Here is a 13,936-nt window from a genome sequence, read left to right as displayed (position 1 = left end):
CCACCTTGAGATTTGAGTTCTAAGGTCTCAGTATGGTTACAACGGCTGCCCCAACCTTCAAACCGAAACGCATTACTGCTTCACGGCAGAAATAGGCAGGGTGGTGGTATATACCCGTGCGGAATCACAAGAGGTCCTACCACCAGTAAACCGCTTTGAGTAATATGTGTTGCTAATGGTGGTAATGGCTTTGTGATTCACCAGTGTAAGGAATGTGTGATGCGTGATAAATCGTTTTGTTTGCAAAGTAAACTCGCACGGATAGATACCACCGTCTTGCTTATTTTTATCTTGCTAGTTCTTGGGTCTGCGAACTCCTGCGGCAAATAAACATCTGTGAGTTCGTTCATCCTTCAAAAGGCTTCCGTTTTGAGAAAACTTAATAACAGAATTTTGATTGCTTAATGCACCGCACAACTATGACATTTAGATTATTTCTATATATATATAACTCAATTAAATATTAACACAATAGGATGTGGCTTTCTATTATAAATCAGTTCAGGATCGTGATCGTATTATGCGAATGTAGCTCTGTAAATGTCCCCCGACAATAAGGAACACGGCACTTAATTGCAATGGCAGATAACCTAAGGCTAATTAGTTTGTTCTGCGGCACGGACCGGACACAGGGGTGGTGTGTTCAGACAAATCCTCTGATAATTAAATTCAGCTTCTTTTTTTTTGATTAGATGGGTGGACGAGCTCACAGGCCACCTGGCGTTAAGTGGTTACCGGAGCCCATAGACATCTACAACGTATATGCGCCATCCACCTTGAGATATAAGTTCTAAGGTCTCAGTATAGTTACAACGGCTGCCCCCCCTTCAAACCGAAACGCATACTGCTTCACGGCAGAAATAGGTAGGGTGGTGGTACCTACCCGTGCGGACTCATAAGAGGTCCTACCACCAGTAATTACTACTACTATTACTACTGCGCTGGTGCTATGATTCCGAAGTGGACCTTGGCCTCTGACAATAAGCCTTGCCATTCATCCCGGCGCTGAGAAACACCTTGCCAGTCCGACACTTGGAGCTCACGCAAATTTCCTTCCACAACGTCAGACCAGCGGTACTTGGGCCTCCCTAGGAGGCGGCGTCCTTCCGGTACACCCGCGAATCGTGCTCCATACGCACTACATGCTCGAGTCATTCGAGACTCCGTGCCTCCATCTCCTCCAGAATATTTGGCTCACCAAAAAGCCTTTCCACATCCTTGTTTTTCCGGACGTGCCAAGAACCGTCATCTTTCTGAACTGGTCCTAGTATTTTTCTCAGTAATTACGCAAATTATAATTTTGCGGGTTTGATTTTTATTACACTTCTTATTAGCTTTAAAGTAGTATCAAAATATATTATATAAATGATGGATTGTGTTCCACCGAAAATTAATGATCACTTGGAAGTGAATTTTAATGTTGAGAAATGTAAAATTATATTTCGATTCAGAAAATTAAAAACACCATCTATCGTGAATTGAAGTAAGCATATTTTCTCTATGAATGCCAATGAAAAAAAAATTTTAAAAGGGTTTTTGAACTAAGAAAAAGTTCGAAATGTGTATAGTACTTTATTTTTTTTAGTTTATATCATTTATTTATGTTTTAATATGCGAATTTGTAAGGTTCTTGAACTGTTATTGATATATAAAAAAAAAACAGAATGTTACTTAATTTATTGACCGTAATGTTACGAAGTTTGTCAGCGAATGCGGTTTCAGCTGTGGTCAAGATTCAAATGAAATCACTTATTTACATAATTGTTTTCAATATTCTTTTCTGAGACGGTCAATATTTCTTACAGCCAAGATTGTCTATTTTAGCTGTTGCAATATGCAATTGAACTTAGAATTTTAGTTTATAGGTAAATTAAAATGACTTGTAATAAGCCCCAGGTGTATTTATCAATATAATACTTTGCTATTTTTTTTTTTAATATGGGACCAAGGGAACCACACACACACATATAGGATATCTTATTTCGAGATATATCGAAACAATACAATATGTCGAAATTTTATACACAGTTACCGCATTTCGTTTACACTAACTAGTAATTCGTTAAAAGAATTGTAAAAATTCCTCTCCGCTTTACAATAAACATTTTACTGTGTCAAACCACAAAAACAATGTGCACGTCCAATTTCCACGCAAAAATCTCAGAACGAAGGTACGATTGTTTGGTAACGAAGCTTGCTTACAAACGGTTTGTTTTTGTTGTAAATTTCACAATACGCTGTACGCGCCATGCGACTGTGTGTAGCAACTTAATTAGCGGAACGAAAATTACGCATTACAGAAATATCGTATTGTTTCAGTGGGCCTTTGAGTGTTAGGAAAAAATATGGAAAACCTGTTGCAACCACCTATGATGTGTTGGGATCTGGAAAGTTTCGTAAACCCACGTTGTGCTCGTTTGTAAGTGTATGGTCTCAACAAAAGGCTAACACATTGACTGCCGTGTAGGTCACCGGTGCCCTACGCGGCGCACTGAAGTAATTATGTCAATTTCTGTTACCAAGCGCGTCTGGATAGCCTAATTTTGCCTTCATGTGTTTTTAATGTACGTTTTAGTCTGTTAGGTCTCTAGAAATAGATTCAGTCTCAGTGTCTTCGGATTCATCTTTGCCAGAGTGTACTAGATATTCTGGCGCCTTAGTAAGAAGATCGAAGAGAGAAATCGACATAATTACTTCAGTAGGCCACGTAGGGCACCGGTTAATGTTAAATAAGCTCTTACGTGCACATCAATGATTTGTTTTTGGTGCAAGTTTTTATTAGAAATATTGTTAGGCGTAGGTAGATATCTTTTATACGAAAAAAGAAAACTTTTAAATGTTACAACATACCAATCATAATACAATAATCGAATTGCTTATGTAATTTTGTCGTGTTTTATTGAAAGTAAACCTATTTACGATCCTGAATTTCACACAGCAGAAGGGAAATGTTAAGGTAAATGTTAAATTTTGTGAAATATTCAATACATAATGGTTACAATTCGTTGTCAGTCATGATAGGTCGCCTCGGCACAAATCGTTAATGTGATTTTTCAAGGTATTGACAAAGTATAAACAGCTGTTTACGCATTCTTATTCAATAAAATATTAGGTATTTACTTACGAAGTTGCCGTTTGGGATACAGTTAAAACCTTTTTTTTTTCCTTTTTTTGTTTCATTGCGTTTCAAAATCCCTTAGTTTCTGTGTCTCTTACTTATCAAGTTTTTTTTACCTTTCCAATATTGTTTTGATGATAACGATGATGTTGATGAACGATAACCAATCGATGTTAATGGTACACCTCTCGAAGTTGTTCAAGAGTATATCTACCTGGGACAGACCCTACAACTAGGTAGAAACAACTTTGAGAAGGAAGTGACCATGAGGATTCAGTTGGGCTGGGCAGCATTCGGGAAGCTTCGTCAGGTCTTTTCGTCGCTCATACCACAATGTCTGAAGACAAAGATTTATAATCAGTGCGTCCTACCCGTGCTTACCTACGGAGCCGAACCGTGGACACTGACTGTGCGACTTGTCCACCAACTAAAAGTTACTCAGCGAGCTATGGAGCGAGCTATGCTTGGTTTGTCATTGCGAGACCGAATACGCAATGAGGTCATTCGGGTGAAAACTAAAGTGATCGATATAGCTCGCAGAGTTAGTAAGCTGAAGTGGCAGTGGGCTGGTCACATATGTCGCAGTTTCCACTATCACCTTTAATTCGTTGTTGTTGACTTTAGTTTTCGCGCGATCACCGTCCTCAATTATGAAAACTAAATTTCCATGTCGAAAGCGTTCAGACCAATAACGAGTTGTGCTTTCTTTTATAGTGTTCACTCCGTACACGTCATCAATGTTCTGAACTATTTGTATGGCATTGCTACTATGACGGTATTCGTGTTCCATAATTACCTACTGTATTTCTATCGTGTTCATATTGATGAAAAAGATACGATTGTGGTGAAAATAAAACACTAATCAATGAAAAAAATGACTGAATTTCAAAATATAGCTCCATATCTATACTTTAATATTGTAAAGCTGAAGAGTTTGTTTGTTTGAACGCGGTAATCTCAGGAATTACTGGTCCGATTTTAAAAATTATTTCAGTGTTAGATAGCCCATTTATCGAGAAAGGCTATAGGCTATATAACATCACGCTAAGATCAATACAAGCGGAGCACCAATAAAGAATGTTTCAAAATCGGGGTTATTTTTACCTTTTGAGAGCTTCCATTGCGTGCGCTGCAGAAACGGTTGAAGTTTCGCTTAAATAATGTATGACATAATTGTTCCCCTTTAAAAAAAATACAAGAGTCCGCGACAGCATATGTCTATATGTTAAGGTTGGCTCACTATAAGGTTTTTTATGCTAACCAAATTTGTTCTAAAATAAAGCATTATTTGTGAACTATTCCATGCGGACGAAGACGCGGGCAAAAGCTAGTTTTTTAAATAAAATTCATATCAATTTAGAATTTATTGCCAGCCATACATTAATTACTCTATATATTTGAAACGCTCAGAATTAGAGTACAATTTTACAGTAAAGACTTATTATATATTTTATTTGGGTGTTTTATAAAATAAATATAAAATTTTATCAAATGTTTATCATGATATATCATTATATTTCAGAACAATTAACTTCCAAAATGTATATTATTATACTGTAATATAAGAAGAAAAAAAATGTTACAGAGATTTAGTTTTTGAGCCGTCTTACAGAAAATAATTACGTATTTCATTCAGTGCGTATGTTTTTACTATCGTTTCCCAGTGAAATTGAATTTTATGTTCAGAAACCCTTTGTGTATTGACTAGAAAAAAATTAAAAATAAATTTTAGCATTTCGAGACAGTGACACATAAAAATAGTTTGAGAACAAACGGACATAAAATCACAAAAACTAATCAATGAAAGTCAAACAAACGAGTTGGAATGTAAAATTGTTTTCGGTTTTCCACTAAGAACACAATGGATTGTAAATCAATAACCTCGTTGGCTTTAGTCCGACTACGAGGGTTAACAAGTTAACTTCTATGACATTTGAACCCGTTTGCTTTAAATAAATACTGTTTCCTGTTAACTCTTTCAAGCTACATCTCTATGTTATTAAAATAAATAAATATTTACTAACAATCACGCCACGTTAACTGGTCCCATGATAAGTTCGTAAAGAACTTGTGTTACAGGTACCAGATAACGCAAATAAATGTAAGATTTTTATTATACACATACATATATTTAATATACATCCATAACCCTGGAAAAGACATTTATATTTATCATACAAATATCTTCCCTTGGTGGGATTGGAACCCGCGACCCCCTTGTGTAGTGACCATGTCACTTACCACTACACCAGACGCTCGTCATTATAACGCTACTAATGAATACGATGCTAAAACAAAGAACGTTGAATATTTTTAAGGTTATTATTTATTACACTCAACCTAAGTCTTTTTCATTACACCTGATTTGCTGTCTATCAAACTGCAAGTTTATATTCAGCTTCAGAAAGGCTTACAAATTTCAAATCCTTGTCATTGCCTCAGGAAATGTAAGTTCAGAGAGATTGTTTGATTTTCTAAAATAAAATCTCGTTTGCATGATCTTTGATTTAGGTCACACTCAACAGATGGCGTTACAGGTTAATTATTTTTTGTAAGATGGCTTTTTTTTAATTGCCTGTGTGTGGACGAGCTCTCAGCTCACCTGGTGTTAAGTGGTTACTGGAACCCATAGACATCTACAACATAAATGCGCCACACACCTTGAGATATAAGTTCTAAGGTCTCAGTATAGTTACAACGGCTGCCCCACCCTTCAAACCGAAACGCATTATTGCTTTACGGCAGAAATAGCCGGGGCGGTGGTACCTACCCGTGCGGACTCACAAGAGGTCCTACCACCAGTAAAAACTTGTTTGCATAATTAACTTTTTTCACGATTTGACGAGTTCGCGGACTATTTTTCGTGAAGTGATTAACAGAGCTCGTAAAAAACACAATATCGCCGTATATATTAAGTCATAATCTAGATGTTTCAATTGTATGGAACAACTTTTGTTTCAAACTTCGAACCGGGATGCCTCACTGTCCGTCGCAAAAATAGGCAGAATATTAGTTACTGTATAACAAAAGCTCATTTTATATTTTAAGGTAGTCGTTCTTACTGATGCTATGATATCTGTTTGAAAGTAGAAAATCCAACAAAAAAATATGTAGAAAATAAATTTTAATAAATTTCAATTAAAAATAGTATAAGAAGCGTAAAAAAAGCGTGGGGTGCTTTTCAGGATGTGATCAAAATATTTATAACTAAATTGTTTTTAAACTATTATTTATTTTTCATTACCTATTTAGTTGAATTTCAATTTTTTCAATTTTATCTTTTTTTTTCAATTTCTCAAAAACTTCATCTGAATCAGTCGGTAACTTATCCGAGAAATAGGTGATCGGCGCGTCTGGTAGTTTTCCTTCTTGGTCTTGACACAGACACTCCGGGACTCAGGAAAACAAAAAATCGCTAATCCTGATTATCCTAGTAAGAATAACGGATCAAACTGTTTACAATATTGAATTGTCATCGATCCTTAATAAGTATGCCAAATTTCGAGTTAATCCGACGTTTTGAAGGGAGCAAAAATCATATTCAAAGATTCCGTTATAATATACTAACATACGTATGAATCTAATAAAAGCGTATTAAAAATATCAATTAATTAAAAATAATTAATAAATGTAATAAAAATAACAATTTTGATTTTCCTTTGATGTGTCCCCCGTCGGACGGATTTCTTTTCTTTGTTTTATGTTTATTTTATACAAAACCTTAGGTCTTTTATTTATCGATTGAGGCACTACGAAGCATGCCGGGTCAGCTAATATTGAATAAAATGTTTGCAAATGATGAATGTAACGGCGCACGACACTCGAATAATTTCTAAAGATTTTCTTCGAAAGCGTCAACGACTCCACTTACCTAATTCTAGTTCATCCGCTAACCAATATATAAACTATATGTATAATAAATACAAAGGGATTAATATTGAAATGTGAACCGTGGGAGAGAAACGATATTTTGCACTACAATACTTACCAGCGTTACCGCGAGGTTTGGTCGTGAGATTTGGTTTTGAATAAATGTTTTTGATGTGGTTCCTAAAGCTTAAAATCCTTTTTAGTTTCCATACGTGTTCTTATTCCTAACTTTTTTAAAGTCTTGCTCAACGCAGAATTAGGTGGTATGATACGCTAAGAAAAATTGTTGAAAATGTATTTATCTGTCTATCTATATATAAAAAACAAAAATTTTATAAATGGCTTGTTCTCTCAGCGTTTCGAAGTCAATTGTGACGTAACTTGGTACAGTTGTTGTTGACATTCTAGAGAGTTCTGTCATAGTACCATCAAACCTACGTAGTGTAGGTGCCGTATGAGTGATTTAAAGAAATTAGTGTTCTTCAGATACTTAATTATTCATAGTCAATACGAAGTTTGACCGAATTTCAACGGTAGATTATTAAACAGATTTCTTTGAATACGTATGTTTTTTACGTTGCTTAGATGGGTGGACGAGCTCACAGCCCTCCTGGTGTTAAGTGGTTACTGAAGCTCATAGACATTTACAACGCAAATGCGCCACCCACCTTGAGATATAAGTTCTAAGGTCTCAGTATAGTTACAATGGCTGCCCCACCCTTCAAGCCGAAACGCATTACTGCTTCACGGCAGAAATAGGCGGGGTGGTGGTACCTACCTGTGCGGACTCACATGAGGTCCTACCACCAGTAATAAGTGCCTTTTCGTATTACGAGTATAATCGCGTTGTTTATCAAAAGTACGTATTGACTATGAGCATGGTACCGCAGGACCCGAGTGTGATGTCCAGCCAATCGCAGTCTGGGCGTAAACATTTGTTCTTGTTGTCTCTTATGCCTATTGTAGCGTGTAGCCATCTTAGAACACATGATATTTGATATATGCCTGAATCTTCCTTACGACATTTTTAACATTTTTAGGCATCGGCTTGGCTCTACCCCTGGCATTGCTGAAGTCCATGGGCGACGGTAATCACACTCAATCAGATGGGTCGTATGCTCGTCTGCCTATACGGGCAATAAAAAAAAGATAAGCTTGCATATAAACAAGTTCCAAACAGCAACATTCGGACCGTCAGTCTACCGAGCAATTTCACCCGCTTGATCGAAGATCTTTCCTTACGTTGTTAATTCCCAAACCTATGATTTTAGCTTATTTAAGACAGGAGAAAATATCAGCCAAGGGTCTTTGATTGTTTTGTTTTGTTGGCGTTATAGGCAGTCAGAAGGATGTATTCAGTGGATTATGATGTCTTCCGCCTGACTTCAACATGTCGTAATTTTGGTTTGAGAGAATTCCTTTATGTTTTCAGTCGGTTTGCAGGCGCGCTAAAATCAGACTAAGAAATCAAAAATTACGCAAAATGCTCGCGTTTCCAGTAAAAGCGTTCGCAGAGAATTATCATTTCATCGTTGAGGGTCACGGCGGCGTGTCACGTCACGTCGCTGATCACGGCTGAGTATTGTGTGATACGTTGGTCGTGCGAATTGCGATGTTATGCAAATCATGAGATTTTCGGCTAAAATTCTTAAATAAACTAACTGTGCTTGCGTGATGCAAAAATAAATATAAAACAGAGTTCGTGATGTAGTATTCTCTTCAGTTTATCGTAGACTTAATTAAAACGGTCACAACGGCAATCGCGATAACTGTAAAGTATTAATATTTATTTATTTTTTATCTAATATGAAAAAAAAAGAAAACAGACAATATGCCCGCTGAGTTTCTTGCCAGTTCTTCTCAGGACGGAGGCTAGTTTTTGTGAATTGGCGGTAGTTCTTTTTGACGTTCAACAAGTATGTACTTTCATTTATGTTGAATAATTTTTTTTTGATTTGAATTGATTTGATTTTCAATGATTAATATAATGGAGCTTAGAATTGTAAATCTGTAAAAAGTACTAATTACGTCAGAAATAATTTAACGAACATCTAAAGCCGCACTGGTAAGTTACCTAATTTGGCTGGACAGACAGAGCAATGCGGAGAACGGAGGTGATCGTAATGCGTTCTGATAGGGGTACATTAAAGCTACACCAGGGTCGTAAGTCCGCTGGCATTCTTCGTATAAATTATTCTTTTTCTGCATGGTCCATCGACTCGGTACCCGCACGGTGAATCCATGGATGGCTAAGAAGTTCGTGTCAAAAAACACGAGATCAAACTGTAAAATTAGTTGTAATTACGATGTTGCGATGTACAGTTTTTTTTTATTGCCTTTGTAGGCAGACGAGCATACAGCCCACCTGATGGCAAGTGGTTACCGTCGCTTATGGACGTCAACAATGCCAGGGGCAGAGCCAAGCCGCTGCCTACCAAAAATTCACCCAGCTTTGAGACTATGGTCTCTAATAACCATTTAACACCAAGTTAGCCCTAAGCTCGTTTGTCTATATATTAAAAATATTCGGTATACCCAAACTCCGAATGCTACAAAACCTGGGAGTACACAAGTGTACAAGGGGCTACCGCTTTCAATACTGCAACCAGACGTGGGGTTCACCCCAAGGACGCCCAGCGGAGTCGTCGAGGGGAGTTGACGATTCTACATCTGTCGTCTCGGTACGACGGCCTGCTAGGCAATCCAGAATTCTGGTGACGCTGGTTTTTTTTACTATTCTGCTGGATCAGAAACGGCCCTGAGCTAGGCAAAATCCCTACTCCGTACCTGGTTGAGCGATGGCGGATCTTAGCGGCAAGAGTAGATATTTCGCTCTCTCACTTTGCTGCTTGCTTGTGCGAGATAGTTGGGTCGCAGAAGTCGATCATCGCCTTCTGGCGGTTATAGGAACATTGACAAAAAAATATACCGATCTCTATATTTAAATTAAGAATCTAACACATGAAAAACCATACTACGTATTAAAGCCTTGTGAGACATATCATTTAGAACCTGCTCAGGAACTTCTATTCTCTTTATCTTGTATCTTATGTTCCACAGGGAGTGCTCCGAGGAATTATTTCAGATGACCCTGTTATTTCCTTTTTACAATCGCATCCTTTCATCCTGAGGTCCATGAGCGACCACCGGATAGGCCGTACGCTCTACAAAAACAATTAAAAAAAACCATTATTATAATGTTCATGTTATTATTTTGTTATTTATTTAGGGATATAAATACAATAAGCATTTTGTGTTATCCATAATATGATCTTATCCTGACTTTTTCAGAGTCTTCTTGTAAGGGGCTTATAAAGCTCCGATAAATCTTTATGAAAATGTTGGAAGTGAAAATCACTGACATGGATTGGACCCCCAGGACAAGCGGAATGTAGGCCATCTCAAGCAGACCTGGATGCACACTGGCAGCGGTGATGAAGATATTCGGGCTAACCTGGAGTGAAGTCAAGCGTCAAACCCAAGATCGATCGCGATGGCGAAATACTGTTGAAGCTCTCTGTCCCACCTGGGGTCTGAGGACCTTAAATAACATTAAACAATATATAAATACTACATTCTAAATAATCATTTTAAATAATACATTCAAAATGTTACTTGATACACTAAGATTGTAGAGCATTTTAAATAAAGTCATTCAAAGTTCATTTTACAAGACAACGAATCATTTTAAAACGATAAAGAAAATTTATAAATATCTGATGATGAGATTACCGTCAAAGTTCAGCGTCCGTGTCTTTACGATGTTCCCTTGGGAGACGCCAGAAAGCAAGAGCAAAAAGCCGATTCCATAAAACCCTGCACCAGACTGCGGGCCCATAACAATAATGAGCAGAGCCTCAGAACTTGAAAAATATACTCAATATCTTTTAAGACTAGAGAGCCCTCAAAGATACAAGAAATTTGCTTTACATTACTTTATTTGAGTCTAAAAACTGTACTACGAAACATTCTGAATCGGTAATGAAGATTTAACTTCATTGTGTATCGCATCGCATCGTTTTCGTGGTAGAGGAATCTGCAAGCCCGCCACACAAACGTAAATCCGTGTACAGACGTGGAGGCTTTAATGGCACACTCGGCTAGTGCTAAGATCTCGAGCCAGTCCGCACCGTGCTGCCGACGGTGATGCATGTGCTGCATGGCGCCGCGACGCCGAACTTCCGAGATCGCGAAAAAAGTTAACTCCCGAAACATTCCTATTAGACTCTCCTTTCAACCCGTATTCTGTTGAATTGGAACAGTCTCGATTAGTCGCGTTCGATTGCGATTAGTGAACTACTCGAACCGGAATTTTGCATCCTCGGAAACGGGTTTAGACTCGGACCCCGTTGAGTAGGGCTTTCGTGAAGTGCTAACTTGATTTTCAAAGTGGTGTGCCTGTGCGATCGACTGGATTTTTCACATTCCCGATATTCGGAAGAAGTCCGAACATTGTCTCTCCGCATATTATATATAGTCCGCATTCTTGTAAAAGTGCTGTTAAAATTTACAGTGAGTATAAATTCATGTTTATAACAATACTTTTTATGTAAGGAACGTAAATTCAAAATATCATCGACTGTAAGGAATTCTGTGTTAACCGTCTAAAATGGTAACAAAAATTGCATTGATATGAGATATTGTCGCCGATTGTCGTAATCGTCCTTGCCCTTGTCTCCGCAAAAAAATGTTCTAATAATAGCAGTAAACGACTTAATTCGCTTTGAACAGCAAAATATAAAGCGGTCAACGACTAAACAATACTACTGTTATCTATTTAGTGTAATCAGCAGAATCATTCATTGTCGAAGTCAGTTTGGAGAAACAACGGGTGTCTTACGAAATACAACTCAAGACACTTCAATTTTTGTAATTATTTTCAGATTTCACCGTTTAATTGTATTCAGTTATGAAATTCAATCGACTTTATGCTTATTATTGTTTTTAAGTTTATTCAATAACCGAATGTAACTTACTGTCATAGAAATTTAATTATTGATATACTATAATTTACATAATTGGTGTTTTGAAAGACCGTTAACTGATTTAGTTTGTGCACTAATATTTCCCCAAAAACGTATATGCTACAATGAACTTTTCCTTACACTACGTTGAGATTGATTGACCTTCCGAAAGAGAAAATTAAATGTCAGCCTCACAAGTGTGTGTGCACATTTGGGTTCAACACGTCCAACGAAAGTGCCATGTGTACGCCGGCCGTCTCAGCTGCACAGATGCGCAAAAACCATCACAAAAACCACTATTGAGTGCTTGGCCTCAAAGAAAATAGACGAGGCGCTGCGTAATTTTATTATTTTTTGTTTTGAAACGAATTCCCTCTCGACACCGAGCGTGAGTAAAACGATTCCATTCTATATAATTTTGTTTGTTGAGAAATTGAAGCACAAACTTCGAATCAGTTTGATGTTCAAGCAAAGTTCAAGACCTCCATATTTTTTTTGTAATGAATCGATTTTATAGATCAAATAAATTTTGTGTTTGTTAAAAAAACTTGTTAGGTAAGTTAGTGTTAGAGAATTTTTTGAATTCGAATAATCGGTTCTGAATCGAATGTCGTTTTTCCCAAAATGAGGATTATTGGAATGTTGTGAGTCCTCACAGCTCGGTATTACTTTGGCCACTCAACGATGTTGCGTTTTGCATACGTGTGCCGGTGCAATTGAGTGCTCGATCTCATATCTAAAGCTGAACGGTGGCTTCTTCGTTGGTGTTCCTAATGGACCCCAGTAAATGCTCAACGTCAGACTGACACCAAGCCCGTACACTTATCTAAATTTTTTTAATAAAAGAATTTATATAGATATTATTCTGAACTTTCTTTCGAAATACTTTTAAGTTCGTGTTTAAGATGTTTATAGTATGTCCGTTATAATTTCTTACTCTCAACAGGATACAGAACGATTGACATTTTAACTTATAAACCAGTTTTTACAGCGGCTAGTGAAGTAATCATTTTCGCAGGTCGTATTGCCAAGGTTATTTAAAAATAAAAGATATTTAGAAATAAAACACTTTGTATTATTACTATTAAACCTAATTGAAATTACGAAACCTTCTGCAATAAATCTAGCCAATTAATTGGTTTGCCTAATTTTTGAGTTATAACAATATTTATATTTACCAATTTCAGTCTAGAATACAATAGTCGTTCGATTTTATCGGTTTGGCTCGTTTAAATCGTTCGAGAGATAAATACAAGTTTCGTAAGTTTTTGATATGAGACCTGTGGTCTGGTGTTAAGTGGTTACGGAGGCCCATAGATATCTACAATGTAAATGCGCCACCCACCTTGAGATATAAGTTCGATGGTCTCAGTATAGTTACAACGGCTGCCCCGTCCTTCAAACCGAAACGCATTACTGCTTCACGGCAGAAATAGGCGGGGTGGTAGTACCTACCCGCGCGGACTCACAAGAGGTTCTGCCACCAGTAAAAAGAAGACTTAAAGTAAGATGGTAGGTATCGAGCGATGTTCCTAATCCGGTGCTAGATTCCTGCAGACAGACACTCATTTTTTTCTAATAAAATACGCACTTCACTCACGAATGACTTCCACGACGAATGAAGGACGATGTGCTAGGACATCTTGAGTCCACACTGGTAGGTACCAACCACCCTGCCTATTTCTACCGTGAAGCAGTAATGCGTTTCGGTTTGAAGGGTGGGGCAGCTGTTGTGCTGTTAAAACTGAGACTTAGAACTTATGTCTCGCGGTAGGAGGCGGCATTTGCGTCGTCGATGTCTATGGGCTCCGGTAATCACTCAATACCGGATTGGCCGTGAGCTCGTCCAACCAACTAAGCAATAAATAAAAAAAAGGAAGGACATCGTCTAATAAAAGTCGAGCCATCAAAAAAATATTATTTGCGTATTGACTATGGTAATCCCGTCACTGATGTCTATGGACTGGGGCAATCATTTACCATC

General features: G+C 37.5%; 1 protein-coding gene across 2 annotated transcripts in view; it reads left to right on the top strand.

Moving 5' to 3' along the window:
* Positions 1-11,092: 11,092 nt before the first annotated feature.
* Positions 11,093-13,936, top strand: part of knockout (Stork-head domain-containing protein knockout) — a 217,953-nt gene continuing 215,109 nt past the window's right edge. For both annotated transcript variants that reach the window (XM_028186941.2, XM_028186933.2), the window contains exon 1: positions 11,093-11,500. The gene's annotated coding sequence lies outside the window, so the exon portion shown is untranslated. The remainder of the gene's footprint in view (positions 11,501-13,936) is intronic.

This window comes from Bombyx mandarina, chromosome 22 (genome assembly GCF_030267445.1).
Source record: "Bombyx mandarina strain Sakado chromosome 22, ASM3026744v2".
Taxonomy (NCBI): Eukaryota; Metazoa; Arthropoda; class Insecta; order Lepidoptera; family Bombycidae; genus Bombyx; species Bombyx mandarina.
Note: the sequence above shows the minus strand (reverse complement) of the source record. Positions and strands in the feature narration are given on the sequence as shown.